The following is a 19,735-nucleotide window of genomic DNA, read 5'->3' as shown; positions in this document are numbered from 1 at the left end:
CAATATATCATTTTTTATTTTACTTATTGTATAATATTGAAAAGCTAATTGTAACAAAAAGTAATGATAAAATAACGAAATCTACATATGCATAGATTGTTTTGATCCGTTTCGAAATTCCGAGGATTAGATCGCAAAATCGATTGATTAATATCTTGATCAAGATATAATTCTACGATTTCTTTGTGGAAATTGGAGACAATTTCATTATATAATTTCTTTTATTTATCACCATAGATAAATTCATTTTGTCAAATACTTTGTGACAGGCAAGAGTTCTTGATATCTGAATCCTGATCCTTGAGTTCTGGATCCTGATATCTCAGACTATCTATAAATTTTACAGATATGTGTTATTAATTTATAATATTGTGAGAGATGTAGTACGACGACAAACACTTACTAATTTTCTTGGTCGCATTCGGACGTGCAGATATATTTTCTTGAAAAATATTACAAAGGTTTCCTTAATATCGTCAAAAAGAATATTAAGCATTGTTGATGACAGTGAAAGTTCTGTTAATATCGCAAAAATGATTTCATAACTATTTTAAATAAGGATAGTGACAATCATATTTTACTTCCTCTATGAAAATGTTGTAAACGTTATAGAGGATGATACCGACTATGAAGGCCATAGTAATCATCAACAATCAAAGCTATGGATTTGAAAAGAAGAAGCTAATGAATTAAAAATCTAGAATTATACAGAGATTCACTTCAAGATAATAAATTTTTCTTGTTCAATGATCACTTTTTGGTAAATTTAACGTTTGTTGTTTCGAGACTTGAAGCACATAGCAAAAAGTGTAACTAATTGGTCGATTACTCAGACATTTTTTGTTTCAGACTGACTTATTTTAAATCGACGCAAAACATCCGATTTAAATTTTATCGAAAATATATTGGAATTATTGAAAAAACGAATTCATAATGCGTAAAATATGTCATCAACTTCAATCACCGTTGGAATTGTATGCTCGTGTTATAAAACAATGGAAACAAATTTCGTAAGATTTCTACAGAAGATTAATTGAGAATATGTTAATATTAGAACTATACAAACAATATATCAAAATAAAAAGCAATATGTCAAAGTAAAAGAACAAAATATTAAAGTATGATAAAACTAATAAGAAATTATGATGCAAAATTTCCATATATTTTAATTTTTTCAATCAAAAAAAGAACATTACGATAAGAATTAAAATATAATTTAAGTTTCTGAAAACATTGACGAAATAGATATTTCACGTTATGTTTGATTTATTATTAAAAAATGTTTTTCATTCAAATTTTTTTATCAAGATTTTATTTATTGATTCAGTTTTGTTCTTTATATAATACCATTTGTAAATTAACACCAAAAAATTGTAATCATTTACGAATATTAAATAATGTAGTCAGGTTTGTAAAACGAAGAACAAGGATTCATTTCATTATATTTCTCCAATTCATTATTTATTCTTAGTATTCTTGAAAACATCAAAAGATATAAATGACATTGAGAACCTTTGGATTTTGCAAAAGTAAGCAATAAATAAGAGTATAACGTTATCGCTTTCTGTAGTTTCTATGTTCATTATTTTTTTAATTTTTGATTTAGATTTGTTGCGAATAATAAAATAAAGAAATTATAATTCTAAAATCTACTTAGCATTCTATTTTTTATAAATATGGATATATATGTGTGGCAATAATGATATATATATACATAGATACTGTCAGAAATAGAAATTTCATACAGAGTGAACAATCAATAGAAAAGAACACGTGTAATTTATAAAATTTTCTTAATCATAGATATCCTCTTAAATATAACTAAAAATATAATAACAAAATTTATAAAAAAAAATTCATGTTTCATAAATCATGTTTTATACATTTTATTAATTTTTCTTTAATTTATAATTAAATAATTAATAAAGTAATAAAAATATAATGTCTACCTCAGTAAACATATCTTTTTTTCATTTAATAAAAATATAAATTTGAATGAAAATAAATGTAAGTCTGATAATGAAGACTATCTAAAATTGAATGCAAAAGTAAGAATGTAAATCAAAACAATAATGAAAAAATGATTATATATTTTGATTTTCCAGAAAAAATAAGATTATTACTTCATGATATAATGATTTAATAAAAGAGATATAATATTCTTTAATATGATTGTATTTTATAGAATATATTTTATAGATTTTACTTCATCTTTTTTATTTAGTAATTAGCTTATATCACTTCTTTAATTTACATCAAACAACTCTTTTACATTAAACAACTCATATTATATATAGATATATTACAAAAATTTTCTTATATCTACAAATAATATATATTGTAGATTCTTGTGCAATTGCCAGAAAATATAACGCTCGATCTAGAATAGGTAAACAATCTTGAAGTTACTGTTGTATTGTACAATGTATTGTACAATGTATTATCACCTTTATTTTTAAAAGTACTTTTCTACACCGAATATCCACAAGACAAGAATATGTCAAATTATTATAATTGTCACTATTATAATCGCGTAATATATCATTCACGCGAATTGAATTATTTTTAGTAATAGAAGGGATAATGTATCATCTTAGTAGTAATGAAAATACGCTTGAACCACCTTAAAATTAGAATAATTCTCATTAGAATGGAAAACTCGAAGAGAATCCCTTAAACGGATTAAGTCCTTACCATAAATAAAAAATAGACATGTATTACAGTATCAAATATATTTCTTTATTATTTTATTTATAAAACTTCAATATTTCATTATGATTTTTATATCATTCATAACATTAAGATTATGAAAAACGATAATGTTATATACATATATGTTTGAGATTTATAATTAATTTTATAAAATTAAGTCAGTAATTTTGATAAATATTAGATGTGTATATTAATAACTTTAAGCAGCATTTTCATTAATACATAATTATTTATATATTATTTTACAGTTTAGCAGTTATTTCTTAGTCCTTTTTCTTTTAAGTTGTAATTCTAGTTCTCTAATTCTTAGCTTCTTTAATTGGTTCATTAAAACCTTTTATTCTGTTTTTGTATGTTGATGCGAATTATTCTTTTATATTTTTATTCAAATCATTGTGGAGAATATTTCTATGTACCATGAATAGTAATTATCTAATAAATCTAAAAGTTTTGTTTTGAAATTTTTCAATGAATATTATATTGCTTTTTTTTGACACATTCCTATAGTTATATTCCATATATCTTTACTAGAATAATACAACTTTACAAAGAAATATGTTATATAGTGATGTAATGTTCCAATATATTTTTCATTTTTCAGTCCCGTTGTTTTTTCTTTCTTTTTATGTGAGTCTTTCATGTAAATTTGTTAAAATAATGTAAAATCAAAGTATCCAATATTATCATTGTCTTGAAATTTTCATTTAATTTCACTTCTAGATATATTATTCATATTTAAATATGATATGAACATTAATTTTAATTTTCCATTTTTTTTTTTTTTGTTATTTCGCTGTCTTCTTTAATATTACAGGAATTTGAATCTTGCATCAACAGGATTTTCATGCGATGCTAAAAATGCGATTGAAAGCATATTTTCAGGAAAATCTGCTGTAATTTAATATAGTATAAGATCTATATTATCTTTATAGAATATTCATTAGAATTGGATAAATTTTAGAATATTTATTATTGATTTGAATAAAATATAATAGTCAAAAGGATTTGATTTTATATAACAATTTTGTATACTATATATTCTATTGAAAGCTTGATTTATTGTTGAAACATTGAACAGATATCGAATGATATTTCGAAGACAATGCTGTTTATAAGATTTGATTTTATATAATAATTTTGTATGTTATATATTACATTTGTTTTTAAGAGAACAATTTGAACGAAATTTTGTATATTTAAAAACAATTTGCGTGGCTGGAGTATCAACGTGATCTTGGAATTTACAACGATATTTTCCAATCATGCCAATCTCAATGACAATCAGCATCATCTTACTTAAGAAGAATTATTACAAACATTCACGAATCAGTTTCCTGAGAAACAGCGAACTTTACAGGTGGCATAATCTCATTCTAGGAATTTTCCTTAAATGAGATGAGTATAAAGGGGGCTTTAAAGGGTACGAATTTTTTGAACCTTTTTCAGAACTTTTAATAATTATTATAATAATTATATTATATAATATATATTATAATTATTAAATTATAAAATTATATATTATAAAATTATATTATATAATTTAAGATTTTTGTAATCTCAGAATTTCTCACATCTAAAAATCTTCCAAACTTGTAATCTGGAACTTGGAATTTTAGAACATCGTAAATTCAGTGATAAACGTAAATTATTCATTAACATATGATCTTTGTTTTTGATCGTCTTACATTAGAATTTGTTAATAGTAAACTTTATAATAAATTAATTTTATTATTACATATCATAGCTCCAGGAACGAGTTGAAATATGCAATTCTTGAAACTTCATTTCGTTAATTATTTAATTTTCAATCATTATTGCTCTCAAAATCTGAACTGATGATATTAATTTTTCTTTCATCATTAATTTCAAATATCTTAAGAACAGTTTTTCTAATAATTTTGATGAAATTGATAAGTGAAATTAAATATTGAATCTGTAAAAAATCATTTCATTTGAAAGTTTGTCCGATTTTGAAATAGAATTATTTCAATAGCAAACTATCATTGTAAAATTATTGAAAAATATTACGTTCTCGATATTGCGTTATATTTATTGTGACTATTTCTTTTTTTTAATGTTGCAAAATTTTAAGATCTTATCCAAGTGTTTTTTTTTTTTTTTTATTGAACAGTTTTATTTCTTCTGTTATTTTCTTGGGATTAAAGTGAATACTAATGTCATATAATTGCATTATCTACATCATCAGATATCATCATCAGATATCATCAGATATTATCTACATCATCAGAATATCAGTCTAAATATTTTAGAGAAATAAATGTTTTAATTATGTCTTGATTATTTTCTATTCAAATATTATTTCTTTTTTTTTTTATGGGAGGAATTTGTCTTTAATTTTTTTATAATTTTCTGTAATAAGTACAGAAAATTTAATTGATTTTCTCCTTGATATAGACAATGGAGACAATAGAGTTTTGGATTCTATATATATTCTTGGATTCTATCATTTTTTTATTCTATATAATTTATTATATTTTATATTATTTTATTTTATATAAAAGTTTTTTTAATTTCTAATAATTTGTTTAATTTTCTTTTAGAAATGTCTAGAGTTTTATTATTTTTTCTTAATATTTCTTTTTTATATAATTTTATTTCTCACAAATGATGAGTAATTTAATTGTTTTTTTTTTCTTTAATTTTCAAAATAATGATATCCAGCAGTATCGTTTTAATATCTCTATATTGTCATCTGATCTACATTGTCTTCAATTTTGATCTAAAAAGAGATATACTCGTGTTTTGTAAAAAGATTAATCCATTTTTGTAACATATTATGATTTTCATATTGATTTCCCTTTTCTATTAGTAATCTCTGTAAGCATAAGCACAACTAAAAAATAGTTTGTATCAAATTGTAAATCAAGACTTGAGTTTTTACATTGACTTGATTTAATGAAATTTCTTTTGTTATCAAAAAATCAAGTAAAGTCAATCCACTATTTTTTAAGAATCAATTGATTAATAAGTAGATTTGCTTATACTGATGTGATACCAATATGATCCTCTTGATATCAATGTTTTATGTAATTCACTAATTTTCAAAATAATTGTTGAAAATAAAGTTAAAATTCTCCTCTAGAATGAATCTTTCACTTAAATTCTTATATGTTGTCATGATGAACAATAAATCTCGCCTATAATCAATGAACTGTTTTATATCCTTTATTTCAATTCTCGTGGATTACAGAATTTTTTTTCAAATTTAGTTGTTTTGTTTTATATAAGATTAATTTAATAATAATTATGATTACGGTTCCATAAAATAAGTTTCTGGGATTATAAGTTTATTTTTTTTATTAATAGAATGAAATTTATTTCCAGTTTACATGAAGTTATTCTTATGTTGTAATCCATTGTTTTTATTTATTTGTCAATCAGAACAGATTTATGATAATGCTTTCTTAATTCATTAATTATTCAAATAATGTTTATAAAGAAGTTGATACGATTATATTAATATATCAATATTGTTATTGTTGTTATTATTATTGATTCTGTTATTTCTTGTTACTTGAGCATAGTTTATGTTTTCCTATATTATTTGATTTCGAATTGATTTTATTTTTATCTAGCTTATTTCTTGTCTTTTTCTTTATAATTTTCAGAAATTTATTACACAATCTGCATTTTACTCGAATATCTTTTGTTTCGTTGTAAATAAGATTTAATAAGATGGTTTTCCGCATTTTGCTCGAATATTTTTTGTTTCGTTGTAAATAAGATTTAATAAGATGGTTTTCCGCATTTCGCTCGAATATCTTTTGTTTCGTTGTAAATAAGATTTAATAAGATGGTTTTTCGCATTTCATAGTATAGTAATATGGCTTTATACTAATATTTCATATATCCATATATTTCATAATGATGACATGTTTTTTTTTTTTTATAAAAAAACTTTCACTTTTATTGAAGAATTGAATAGATATTTTAATGTATATATTATTATTTTTATTATTAACTGATTTCCTAGAGAAAAATAATAGAAGCGCTTTGATTTTTTAATTGCTAATGACATTTCCAATTTTAAATCCTTTTTCTTTTAATTCTTCTTTTATGGTCATTTTTATTTATTGATGAAATGGAATTGTGTAAATTTTTAACTACTATTCCTTATAGAATTTTTCCTGGTGTGGTTGGTATATATGAAATACTATTTTATTTTGTTTTAGAAAATAGATTAATTTCAAATAGGCGTTTAAATTAGTTTATTTTAATAATGTCCATGTTTCATAGGTAAAATTTCACCAATAAGATGAATTTGATGCTTTTTAACATCAATATTTGATTATATTATATCGGGAGTTTTTAATAATATTTTTTTACTTTCGATTTCTTGACTTAACTTTGAAAATTTATTGAAATTTTGTACAATATTATCATTATTATCATTATCTTGTATGATTTTTTTTTCAAGATTTCTTTTATTTTTACAATACTCTATCATTTAATTTTTTAGAAAATTTTAGAAAAAATTTTATACCTATTTGTTTATTAATAAAATTTCTATATTAATAAAAGATTTACTTATATTAACTGCCATTCTATATATTATATTATCTATATTATATTTTATCTATATTATAATTTATTATAATTGGTGATAATATTGATGATAGATATGGAATACAATTACTATTTTCCTCACTGCATTTTGGTAACTAAATGATTTTATAATATAATATTTAGATGTGTATTTTTAAATTCGATTTCTTATTATTCAATTGTTCATTTCAGTGTTTATATTCAAGAATCTTTAAAATTTACGTCTCATCAACTATTTGCATGATTGAAAATGAAAATATTCATTTAGATATTGATATGATTATTAAAAATATTAAATTAAAGTCAATATTAATATACTCTTTATAATTGTATGTAATAGAATGTTTCATCAATTGTAATATTAAAAGAAGTCATTAAAAAGTCTAAACATAGATATTTTGATAATTTTATTGCTGAAATGTAAAGAATTTTAGTGTAATGATCAAATACTGATATCATTTTCTTTCACACATATATTGTAAAAGAAAATATTGAATTTGAATATTTGTTATATATTTATTATTAATATACAATCTATTTTTCAAAAATTTTCAAAATTATTAATATTATATTTGATTACTTTTATCTGAAGTATTGGATAAAGTATTTCGAATCATAATATAAATTATACTTAAACAATATTCGAATTGGTTTATCGAAAATGAATATATATGAATATTTTTATATTATAATTACATAAGAATACAATGTAATTAAATCAGAAAATAAAATTTTCTATTAATAAAAATCTCAATATTTCAAAATTATTAAATTTATAAATTTATAATTTCAAAATTATAAATTCTTGTTTTACATAGAGAAATAAATTTTATAAAATTGATTTTATATATACTTTTATATATATATGTACCTATTTACTAATCACATGTTTTATTATGTGAGTAACGTTATGAATGCTTATATTATTCGTAAAATTAACAGAAAAAGAGTGAAGAAAATAAAGAAAATTTTCAACTAATTTTTGAAATAGAATCACCTACCATTATCGTAAATATTTATTCATATATTAAGATTTTAATATTAGTACAATTTTATATGAATTCGAAAAAATATATAATTAATGTATTTAATAAATAATATTAAAATAATTTTATCATTTTTACAGGTTAAACAATAAACATTTAAAATTCATATTTTTATCTTTTTTTTTTAGCTTAGCTTAGTTTTATAAAGTACAAAATGTAATGAACAAATTCTTATTCAATCATTTTGAGAATATAACGAGAAATTTAAAAAATCTACTTGAATAGAGATAATATAACCTATTATTAATTATTAGTGGAGATATTAAATATTACTTATTAATGGAGATAAAGCAATACATATCTCTTCATATAAATAATCTTCGAATAAGAACAACGCTACACAAACGAAAACCTCGTTAAAAAAGTTTAATTGATCGCAAGTTCTATCTATTAATGAAATTGTTAAAGTTAATTCATTACTATAGTTATAAATTCTAGTATAATAGTATAATAGTAACAATATAGAATATAAATTAGAATATAATAGTATAAAGTATAAGAATTTACATTTATTATAATCAATATAATATAAATTTAAATTTAAGGATTATTGTTATTATTATAAAATTTTATGAAAAATGATTAAAATGATGGAATTGTGAATCAAATAAGTAATTAAATTACAAAATCATAATATTTTATATTGGAATATTAGAATAATTATTATTATATAATAATAATTATTTTAGCATTATTGAATATATTCAATATATTGTATTTTTTCATACATACTTCATTTTAAATATTTGTTTATAAATTTGTGATCCATCAAGTATCAAAATTATGGCTATGAATTATGCAGTTGTGTATAACATAACATGAAAATGGAACATTTAATATAATATTTATTAATATTGAACATAGTAATAAAAAATTGATTTTTTTAAAATCATGTTATCAAATTCTGAAGAATATTCATCTAAGAAAAAAATAATTTGAAAATCAAAAAATTTGATCTCTATTAAATCTCTAATAAACATCTCTAATAAAGGAAGTAAGGAGACACTATGATTCATTTCTAAACCAAAATCAAATTTGGCTTATAAATTTGAATACCAACAAATAAAGAAAGCTTTTAGTGCATTAAGTGAACGTAGAAAATAAAAAAAGCATTCATTTGAAGCGGATTGATAGAGGAAAAAGATAGGAAAAAAATTATAAATATATCAGGTTATCTATTCAAGTACTCTATGACTCAAGTTTCATTTGAACTTTATAAAAAGTAACTGCCAAATAACCATAAAATTGAGATGCAAATATTGATTTTTTAATTAGAGAAAATAGCTCAACAAAAAGAACACCAAAAAAGTATAAAACATGCTATCTCACCAGCCTATCCAATATATAAAAAAAAAATAAAGTACTAAAATATATAAAGATTCTGTAAATTCATTTGATTAGATTAGCCCAGACTTGTTCCTGTAAAAGAACATTTTGATTCTTTGACTTAAATGGGGATATTGCGTTATAGATAACAGATTTTAATAACTTAAAGCATTCAAGTTGTAAGTGTATTACTTCATGAAAACACTATAGTTATAAAGACTATTATAAATGGCTAACTACAATTCTATAGATTTCTTAGAATATATTAAAGATCTCGAGGATAAGATTAATAATGTTCTAAAGAAATCTGTTTAATCCTGATTAACAATTTTAATTTTTCTAAATTTCTTGTTTGGATATGAAAGAATTTAAAGAGTGCTATTCTTCTAGAATAGAAATGTGTATAAAAATAAATTTGATCCTTGTCAGAATCAATTACATTTTTCAAAAGGATGACAAAAGTTCTTTTATAAACATGTAAGCACGTTTTTTAAAAGAAGTATAAATTTATTTTTGGAAATAATGAGTTAAATTTAGTCAGATATAGATATCCTTTTTTTATATTTATATTTATAATCACACAATAATATATACAATATCTTCATAAATTAATAAAAAACTTGAAAAAAATTGTAAATTATTATCGCAAGAATGTTTTTATTGAAAGTGAAGTAAATCCATTCGTAATAATGATGAGATTGAGAAATAAAATTAAAATATGAATAAGTTTCTTATTATTAGTTATCTTAACGAAGTAAGATTTTTACTTTTCAGATTTATTTATTTATAAATTCATTATAATATAACTGAAATTATTTCTTAATAAAATCGATTATTTGTTTACTTACATGTTTTCATTTTAATCATTAACTGTATATTTGACAAAATAAATACCATTAAAAAATAAATGAATACTATAGGGCTTGTCTATGAAGGACAAAACTAAAATTATTCTTCTCAGTTCTAAGACGATAAATAAAAATCTAGAGATACATATATGGAAAAACTATTTCTAGTAAGACAATAAAGTATCTTGGCCTGAAGTTTGATTGAGTGAGAAGAGATTTAGTATATCGAAAAGACAATGATCAAAACGAGTAAAATGATATTATTAATGAATGATATTATTATGCCTAATTTATATGATAGAGAATGAGAAGTCTATATATATTACACTGTACAATATTCCCTTATATAGGCTAACATGATTGCTAAGAATAATAATTACAAAGAGCTCAATGCATAATTTTAAGACGAATTACATCTCACACATGGTTCTTGTACATTTAATCATAAATGTTTATGATCCTCCCATTATGATATAATAATTATGATAAAGAAATAGAACGAGAAAGAACCTATACTCTAATAGGAATTACACATTAAATCAATAATTTTTAATTATTGGTCAATATACTATAAACATATTCCATATAGTTTACGCAAATGCAATATATTTAACTGCAATATATTTTAACTTCTTTGCAAGTTTTTTTCATGTAATAAATGACAAATATTACAATTAACACAAGATAATAATGAATATGACTCATCCAAAATTTCAATCCATTGTTGACATATAAATAATAAATTCAAGTTTCATTATTTACCTATAATCAGTATTTGAGTATATATGAATCATTACTGATACAATATTTGCCAAATAAAAAGCATCACAGATAAGGCATAAAATTTTGGATATTAATCAATACAATTTTTCATTACTATTTATTTTTTTTTAGCTATCAGAGAACGAAGCATCAAAATGACAAAAATGAAATTAAAGAAAAAGATCTTGCTATTATTATAAATTGCTCAATTTGAATGAAGAGATATCACATAATAGCCGAGTTTTTTTATTAATATTGCATTAGCATGATCTCTGAAAGCAGACATTTTTGATTGCGCAGAAACAGGAAATATATTCAGCTGTATCTAAAACAAAAATTAGTTATTTTAATAAATATTCAAAGGGGAATAATTTCAATTATCATTTTCCAGGATTATATAATTTTAATTACTTAATTTTAGCTTTCATGAATCCACTATATTTATTTTGAAGCTAGAGAAAAGATTTTTAATGGATAGAAATGTGTCTAACTAAGATATGATCATATCAGTCCCATTGATACATAAGAATATTTTCCTCTCTTTACAAAAAAAAGAAAAAGAAGAACCAAGTGTTTCTAAATAGCTACATCTTTAACAAGAACAAAGAAATTAAAAAATGTTTACGCAGAAAAAAGTAAGTTTTTAAATTTAAAAATTAAAGGAAAAAAATTATCATAGATTAATTATCAAATTATCACTAAAAATTTTAGCAATACATATAAATATTAGATTGCGAACTCAATAAGAAGTAATTCGCATAAGTGATAAAAAAACTTTTCCCCATATACAAAAATTAGCAAAGAGATTTATCCGATTAAAGAAGTATTCAATTTGACAGTTTTTTACCAAGCTGAAATTACAAGAGTTATTAAATCATATATATTATTATATATTACTATAAGTAAATTATTTAAATGAAGTTGAAAATTTGTACGAAAATAAGTGTTTTCTTAAAAAAAATATGAAATGAAATGCGATGATTTACAAAAAAAGAACAGAAATTTAATAATGAGACAGATTCCGATTCACAAGTCAGTCAAAATAGGTGTTTAATTTCTGATAATGATAATTCTATAAATCTATTATTTATTTTTCAAAATTTGTATAACTTATAAGAATATTTAAAAAAAACTTGTAATTTTTGTAAAAAAAAAATTATATGACGAAATTCGATATCGTTTTTCTGATTGCGATGAAGAAAAAGAAAATAACAAAAACTATTTGAGAGAAATATAATTACATTCAAAATTAATACATTCAAATTCAAATTAGATTGAAGATTGAAGATTATAAAAAAACAGTTTAAATACTTTCTAAATTTAATTTCAATATTTATAAAATAATAATAAAATTTAATAAAAATAAAATTGAAAAATTTGAAAAAAATATACAATGAAAATAAGTATATAAGTGTAAAAGTACGTAATGTCATTACCAATACAATATTAACAATGAAATATTATATTTACGAAATTATTTCAATAAAAGATTCTAATAATTTATTAAAAGAATTTTACCGATATAATAAAATATCATTTATTTAATTTTGGATTTTATAATAAATTTATAGAATAAAATTCTTTTAAAAATTTACTGCATTTAGCATACAAATTATTTAAAAAAATAACAAATAAAAACAAAAACCGATAAAAATATAATAAATTCAAAGAAGAAAAATATTAAAGATAAATTTAAAAAAGAAATGAATTTAATAATTGACGTAGCAATAATACCTCAAAATATTATTTGCTATAATTATATTCATAAACATTTACTTTACTTTAAATGAGTTTTTAAAATAATAATTATGATATGATTTAAATATATATCTAATATATATAATTTTAATATAATTTTTTAAATATCATTATATCAACAATGACGAATCAAAGAATTTTCATGAATCATAAACTGTCGACTAAGATAATAAACTATTATATATTATATATAATAATTTAAGCTTAATAAGCTATTTATTATAAATTATATGACTAAAGCTCATCAAGTCGAAAATTTTTCAATAATTTTTTTCAAATTATTTATTAAATTTTCAATTAAAAAATCTATATCTTTGTTTTATCTTTGTTGTTGAGACAGAGGTGGTACAGAATGATACGAGGATAATTGCCGTTTTTGAGAGAAAAACTTGGAAGACCTTGGAATTGTATATTTGTTGTAGAAATACTTTGGCGTGGTTACGATGTGATCTTTGGAGTTGAAACGACATTTTCATATCAATCTCAATGACAATCAACATCATCTTATTTGAGGAGAATTATTACAAAGAAGATCAATTTCTTGGAAATAGCGATTCTGTGAATAGTTTTAGTCTCATTCTAGGAATTTTCTTTAGATTCGGAATGATCCACAGTGTTATTGGCCGCTTGTGTACTTCAAGAACCTGTGTTCTCACAAGATAAACATGAAAAGTTTTAAAGAATACGAACATTTTGGAACAACTTTTTGAGCATTAGAACTGTTTGAATTTTAAAACTCTTTCAAAATCAGAACTTTTGTAATCTCAGAACTTCTTGAACATCAAAATTTTACATCTTAGAATCTTTCGAACTTTGTAATCTCGAACAAACAGAACTTTAAAACCTTTTGAATTTAGTAATAAACGTAAACTTTCATTAGCATATAGACTTTGCTTTTGATTACTTTAGAATAGAACTTTATTAACAGCTTTGTAATTAACTTAACTTTGTAATTAATTTAAATTGATTTTATTGCTATATACTATAGCTTTAATACAAGTTAGGGCTAACAATATTTTTTCAAACAATTCTTTTTATTATTGAAATGCTTAAAATTACTTTGGAGACAATATCAAGCGGTTACTTATAACAAAGATAAATTTAAAGTTTATACTACAAAAATAATAAAAATGTATATTAATTTTTTAATTCATTCATTCAATAATCTTAAATAATTCAATATATATATTCATTATATAAAATATTTGATTGATTCATGTTAATGTGAATTAATATCATTAATATCAATTAAACAATTGTTCAAAATTGCAGAAACGTAAAATAAACACATTCGTTCGTTTCATTTGCATTATGCAAGAAAAATAATGCAATAAATGATGTTTTATGCAAATAGAATTAGATATTTTAAAATTGACTTAAACAATTATTACTCATTTATTTTAATTATAAACAAATTATTATTTACATCGGATCCACTCATTTCTAGCATGCGAAAAATAAATAAAAAATCAAAAAATTTTTCATAAAAAACAATGAAATTACATCTTTTGACGTAAATTTCTGAAGATAAGGACAAAAATATATACTAGATGACGAATATTAGAACAATTAAAATAAAATGAACAAGAAAACTGAATTAAAGTGCAAAAAACTATTCAATAAGTATTTAATATTACTCCAAATCTAATATATGTATGTATGTTTTAATTTTTATTCTTTTTATAATCATTAAGAAGATTTTAGAATTTATCTCTTGAATCATGATATATTTATTTCAATTTTTTATATGATATAAATTCAAAAGAATGTTATAGAATAAAAAATCGGTATTCGTCAATCATTCTATAAATTAAACTTACAATATCTGTATTTCAATCAATAGCACAAAATATAGTTTATGTTTTATCACTTTTGCTTAATGCTTATAAAAAACTCGTTCAAAACAAAATTAAAAAAATGAAATTTTGACATCTTTATATGAAAAAAAAACTAATAAAAAATATAATTAAGAATAAACAAACCAAAATAAAAAAAAACAATTTGCTTAATCAAGAAACAAGATGTATTCTTTGCATTCTTGGGAAAGCTTCGAAGAAAATTGAATCCAGTGAAATAAATGCAAAGATTGAGTAACAATAGATTGATTAACAATAGATATTGACATATTCATATTGTTACTGTGACATTTATAAGAGAAGAAATTAAATAAAGAAAAGAAAAAAATATCTGTTGCTATCTATTTTCGAAAAAGTAAAACCACAGGCTTTATTATTATATTTTTTGTAAAATTATTTAAAAAATATTTTTTAATTACTATGAAAAAAGATTTAATTAAAATTTATTGATTATATACATTTTTTAATGTCTGAAGCTACTTGTTTTTCTTATATCAAATCATACGTAATCATATACAAATTTAGAACCATATACGTATATATTTAATAATAGAGGTCCTAAAATTATAGCGAAAATAATAATAATGATACTTTTAACATGATAAATTATTTTTAAATATTTTTTATATACAGAAAATCTGATAGCATATATTATAAATGCAACAAACAGTTTCTATAGGTACAATTGAATATAGAGACATATCTTTTTACATAAAAATATAACAATAAATAAATTATGCATATGAAAAAATTATTGCATAAAGAATATTAAATATTCTATAATTATTAAGTATTCTATAAAATTAATAATATTAACTAATGAAGTTTTTAAAACATAGATTTTATAAACACATGTCATGAGATAAATGTTGCTAACAATTCTTTAATAACAAAAAATTAGAAATTTCAGAAAAATAATATAAATTCGTGAATCTTATGATAAAGTTTATATGAAATGATACGAAAGTTTTAAAAAATCGTTTTATCCATTCCAATTTACGTGTTGAATGAATTGATGAAAGTTCCTTTATAAAGAAGAATTCTGTTTTAAGAAATAAATTGTAGTAATATTGATACAATCGTATTTAGAAATACAATAACAATAACATTATTTATTTTAATTATTTATCGATAATTCAAATCTATTTTTTTTCATAACTCCTTTACAAATGCAACAATAAATAAGCAATGTAAATAAGCAATGTAAAAAATATTAAAAAAAGAAAATACAAGAAGAAAAATTAAAAAAAAGATAATGAAAAGAGTTTTCGATCAACAGATAATTTGTTTGCATTAAAACTACATTATGGAAATTTCTAAATAAATTATTGATTATAATAAAATTGTTAAATATCCATTATATCAATTCAGATAATGTTATCTATAATATAATATACAGTAGAATTTCGTGTCATTTAATCAATTCCCCCACTTTTTATTCTCAAACCAATCCTTAGTTAATCATTTCACCAAGAATAGTTAATCACTATTACATATATATATGTTTATACTTCTATTTTTACCAAATTTTTACCAGATATATATATAGTAGTGATCAATCTGATAACTGAAACTTGAGCAACAAGGGAAAAGTTCTTTAGAAGTATGATAAGGGCCATTCTCCCACATCTTTGAAAAGACTAAGATACAATCGACTTGCGAATTGCTAACCTTGCTAATCCTGTACAATTTAGATCATGGCTTAGACCATTTAAAATATTCTCATCGCTTGAAATATTCTTGATTTTTTAGAACACTAATGAAAAAAATAATATATGCAGTAATAATACAACATTTTACACTTTAAGTTTTAATAACCTCAAGTAAATTTGATTCATTCATTTCTTCACAATTAGAGTGATCTTTCAGCTTAAAATTATTAGTTGTTTGGAAAGTAATTTCGTTTTTTTGACGATGATAATGAAACACATTTTTTTAAATAGATCAGATCTGGCGAATATAGTGTGGTAGCATCTTCCATCCAAGCTATAATATGCGATTTCTTGCGAATCGTTAAACTCTAATCTAGTGTTATCATGATGAAATATTACATTTTTCCTATTAATTAATTCAGATCTCCTTTGTTTGATGGAATTAATTTGTCCAATTGATTGCAGTACAATTCCGAATTAATCGTATAATTGTCAGGTAGAAATTAAAAAAAAAAACAACTCCTTTGAAATCCCATCAAACAGAGAATATCACTTTCTTTTGATGAATGTTGGCTTTCAAAGTGCTTTGCGCTGGCTGTTTGATGATTTTCGTTTAACATTGTCATAAACGATTCACTTTTTATCTCCAGTTACGATTCGCTTTAAAAATAGATCATTTTCCTCACGTTTGAGCAGCAAATCACAGATATCAATGCGACGGAGCAAATCTTTTTCTTTGAAAACATGTAGAACCCAAATATCGAGCTTCGAAACGAAATCAATCGTTTCATGTGATCATGAACAGTCGAATTCAATCTCATAGCAATTTCTCGAGTTCTTTTTCGTCGGTTTTCTTTTTCAATCAATGCCTTTATTTTCTCTTCATCAGTTTCCACTGGTCTTCGAGAACGTGGTGCATTTAATGTCGAAATTCTTTAATGTCGGAATGAAATTTTGAAAATCAATTTTGATATTGACGTTAATATATCTTATCCATAGATTTCACATAACTTGTTTCTTGCAGCATTTTTACCTTTTCGGTAATAAAAAAAATAGAATATGTTATTATACATAAAAAACAACCGCACAGAATCAAATGAATTTTTCTTATAAATAAATTCTGAAATGCTAACTTTAAAAATATATAATAACAACACGTTTTAGAATGAAGTTGGCTGGATAAACATTTAACTAGCGACACTCGTGTGAAAAAATGAAATTACTTTTCGAACAATCCAGTAAAATAATCCTAATCAGTACACCACGTACGAAATCAGTCAATTTTGAAAAATCCACGAGATCAACCGCGAACATTCTAATATATTTCGTTTGAATTTACTGAAAATCATAATGCTATGTAAATCTGATATCTTTAAATATTCCAGCTTGTTATAATTACAGCTTTCTTCCTTTGTTGATCTCAATTCATATTTGAGAAAATGTATTATGTAAATTTTCGAAGAAAATAATGAAATAATCTAAAGCAATAAAATGGAAACATGTGATTAACAATACAACTCCTCGCCAACTTTAATGAAATATATTGTAAAGATTATTATTTTAAATAACTTATTCCTTTACATATAATCAGCGATCGATCTTAGTTTTCGAGTTATTTACAAAAAAATTTTCTGTTTTTACTATTATATTAAATTCTATTTATACACATGGAGCTGTTCATACATGTGATAGCGACCACAATTTCTCAACATTTATATCAACATGTATTGGTATAACGTATTGGTATAACGTATGAACAAATATCATCACATTTACTCATTATTTATTCATACTGATTAGATATTCCACGAATTCTTTAAATGCGAAAAAAAATATAAAACAATTTTTAAAAATTACAATAATCAGAATTATTTTTCACGTGTCAAAAATAATAAAGAAAAAAAACTAAAACTTAATTAATAATTCCTGAGATGATTTAATCTCAGCAATATTACACATAATGGTCCAATTGGCCAATTTAACCGATCAAAAGTCAATTTGAAAAATTTTAATCCTCGGAGTTTGAATATATCAGCAATGCCGGAGATGGATTAAAATAATTTATATATATGTATATATGTATGTATAGATTTTGTTAATATTTCATCATTATTTTTTATTTTGTGCAATTAGATTTATAATGTAAAAATGTAAATAAAAAAATAATATTAAATAGAGAAAGTATTACGTGCTTGTAACATATTAATAATATTTATTACAGTTCATAAAGACATTTGATTTGTACATCTGGATTTGATTTATAATATGTGTTTTTCAGATATATTTTTTATTTTGCATTTCGTAGCACATTTTTTATCCTTACCAATACAAATATAACATCACGAACACTTTCTACTATGTAGTTTTGATTTATTTCTCTTCCAGTTACTTCAATGCCTCGTATAATATGCAACTAGATTATTTATTTACATTCATCATTTATCAAATGTACGTTTGTCTTTTTTTATGATAGTAATTCATCAACTATCGTTTCGAAAAATATTTTTCATTTAGAATGTATTGAATTTTGTGTTCCTTCTCTGAATATTTTGTCAATCATATAACAAAAGTATTATATATTGCTATATCGATATGATGCATAAATAAGCTAAGTAACTAACATTTTATGCATCAACAGCTTGAATATTTCTGAACTAATTTATCAAAAATGTCGCTTTTAAAATTATTATAATATTCAATAATTTTTAATTTGAATTTTTTTCCTGGATCTATTATTTCTAGATGCACAATAAAGATAAAAATAAATAAAAAGTATTATGAATATTAATTAGATATTTATATTAAATTTTGAATTTATTTGAATTCTTTTCTCTTTTTGTGAATTGTACCAATCAAAAAAATATTTTCAATAAATCTTTAGCCAATGAGAGATCTGTAAAAAAAATAATCATAATCATTATTATGTGACAGAGTCTTTCTAAAATCGTTTAATTATTTCACCACTTGATTTATTTTATTTTTTTCAATTTTCAAATATATGACGAAATTGCAGCAATATATTTTTGCATCAGCGAATATCAGCCGAATAGTAATTTTTATTCTGTATTCTTTCATTTCGAAAAGACATTGTGCAATTGTAACCTGTGTATTCTGATTGAATAAGATTTACAACAATTTTTTGCAAAAATTTGTCATCTTACGAAATACTAATTATTCGTTTATATTTTTCTTCCCATTTTTTGTTATGA

General features: G+C 21.9%; 1 long non-coding RNA gene across 1 annotated transcript; it reads left to right on the top strand.

The window, feature by feature from the left end:
• The first annotated feature begins 209 nt into the window (after positions 1-209).
• On the top strand, positions 210-1,958 carry LOC147656616 (uncharacterized). The gene is made up of 2 exons (XR_015294098.1): positions 210-760; positions 850-1,958. It is a non-coding gene; the product is annotated as an uncharacterized LOC147656616 (long non-coding RNA).
• Positions 1,959-19,735: the final 17,777 nt, after the last annotated feature.

This window comes from Apis florea, unplaced genomic scaffold, assembly GCF_048593485.1.
Source record: "Apis florea isolate Af1SG1 unplaced genomic scaffold, ASM4859348v1 contig_3571_pilon, whole genome shotgun sequence".
Classification (NCBI taxonomy): domain Eukaryota; kingdom Metazoa; phylum Arthropoda; class Insecta; order Hymenoptera; family Apidae; genus Apis; species Apis florea.
Note: the sequence above shows the minus strand (reverse complement) of the source record. Positions and strands in the feature narration are given on the sequence as shown.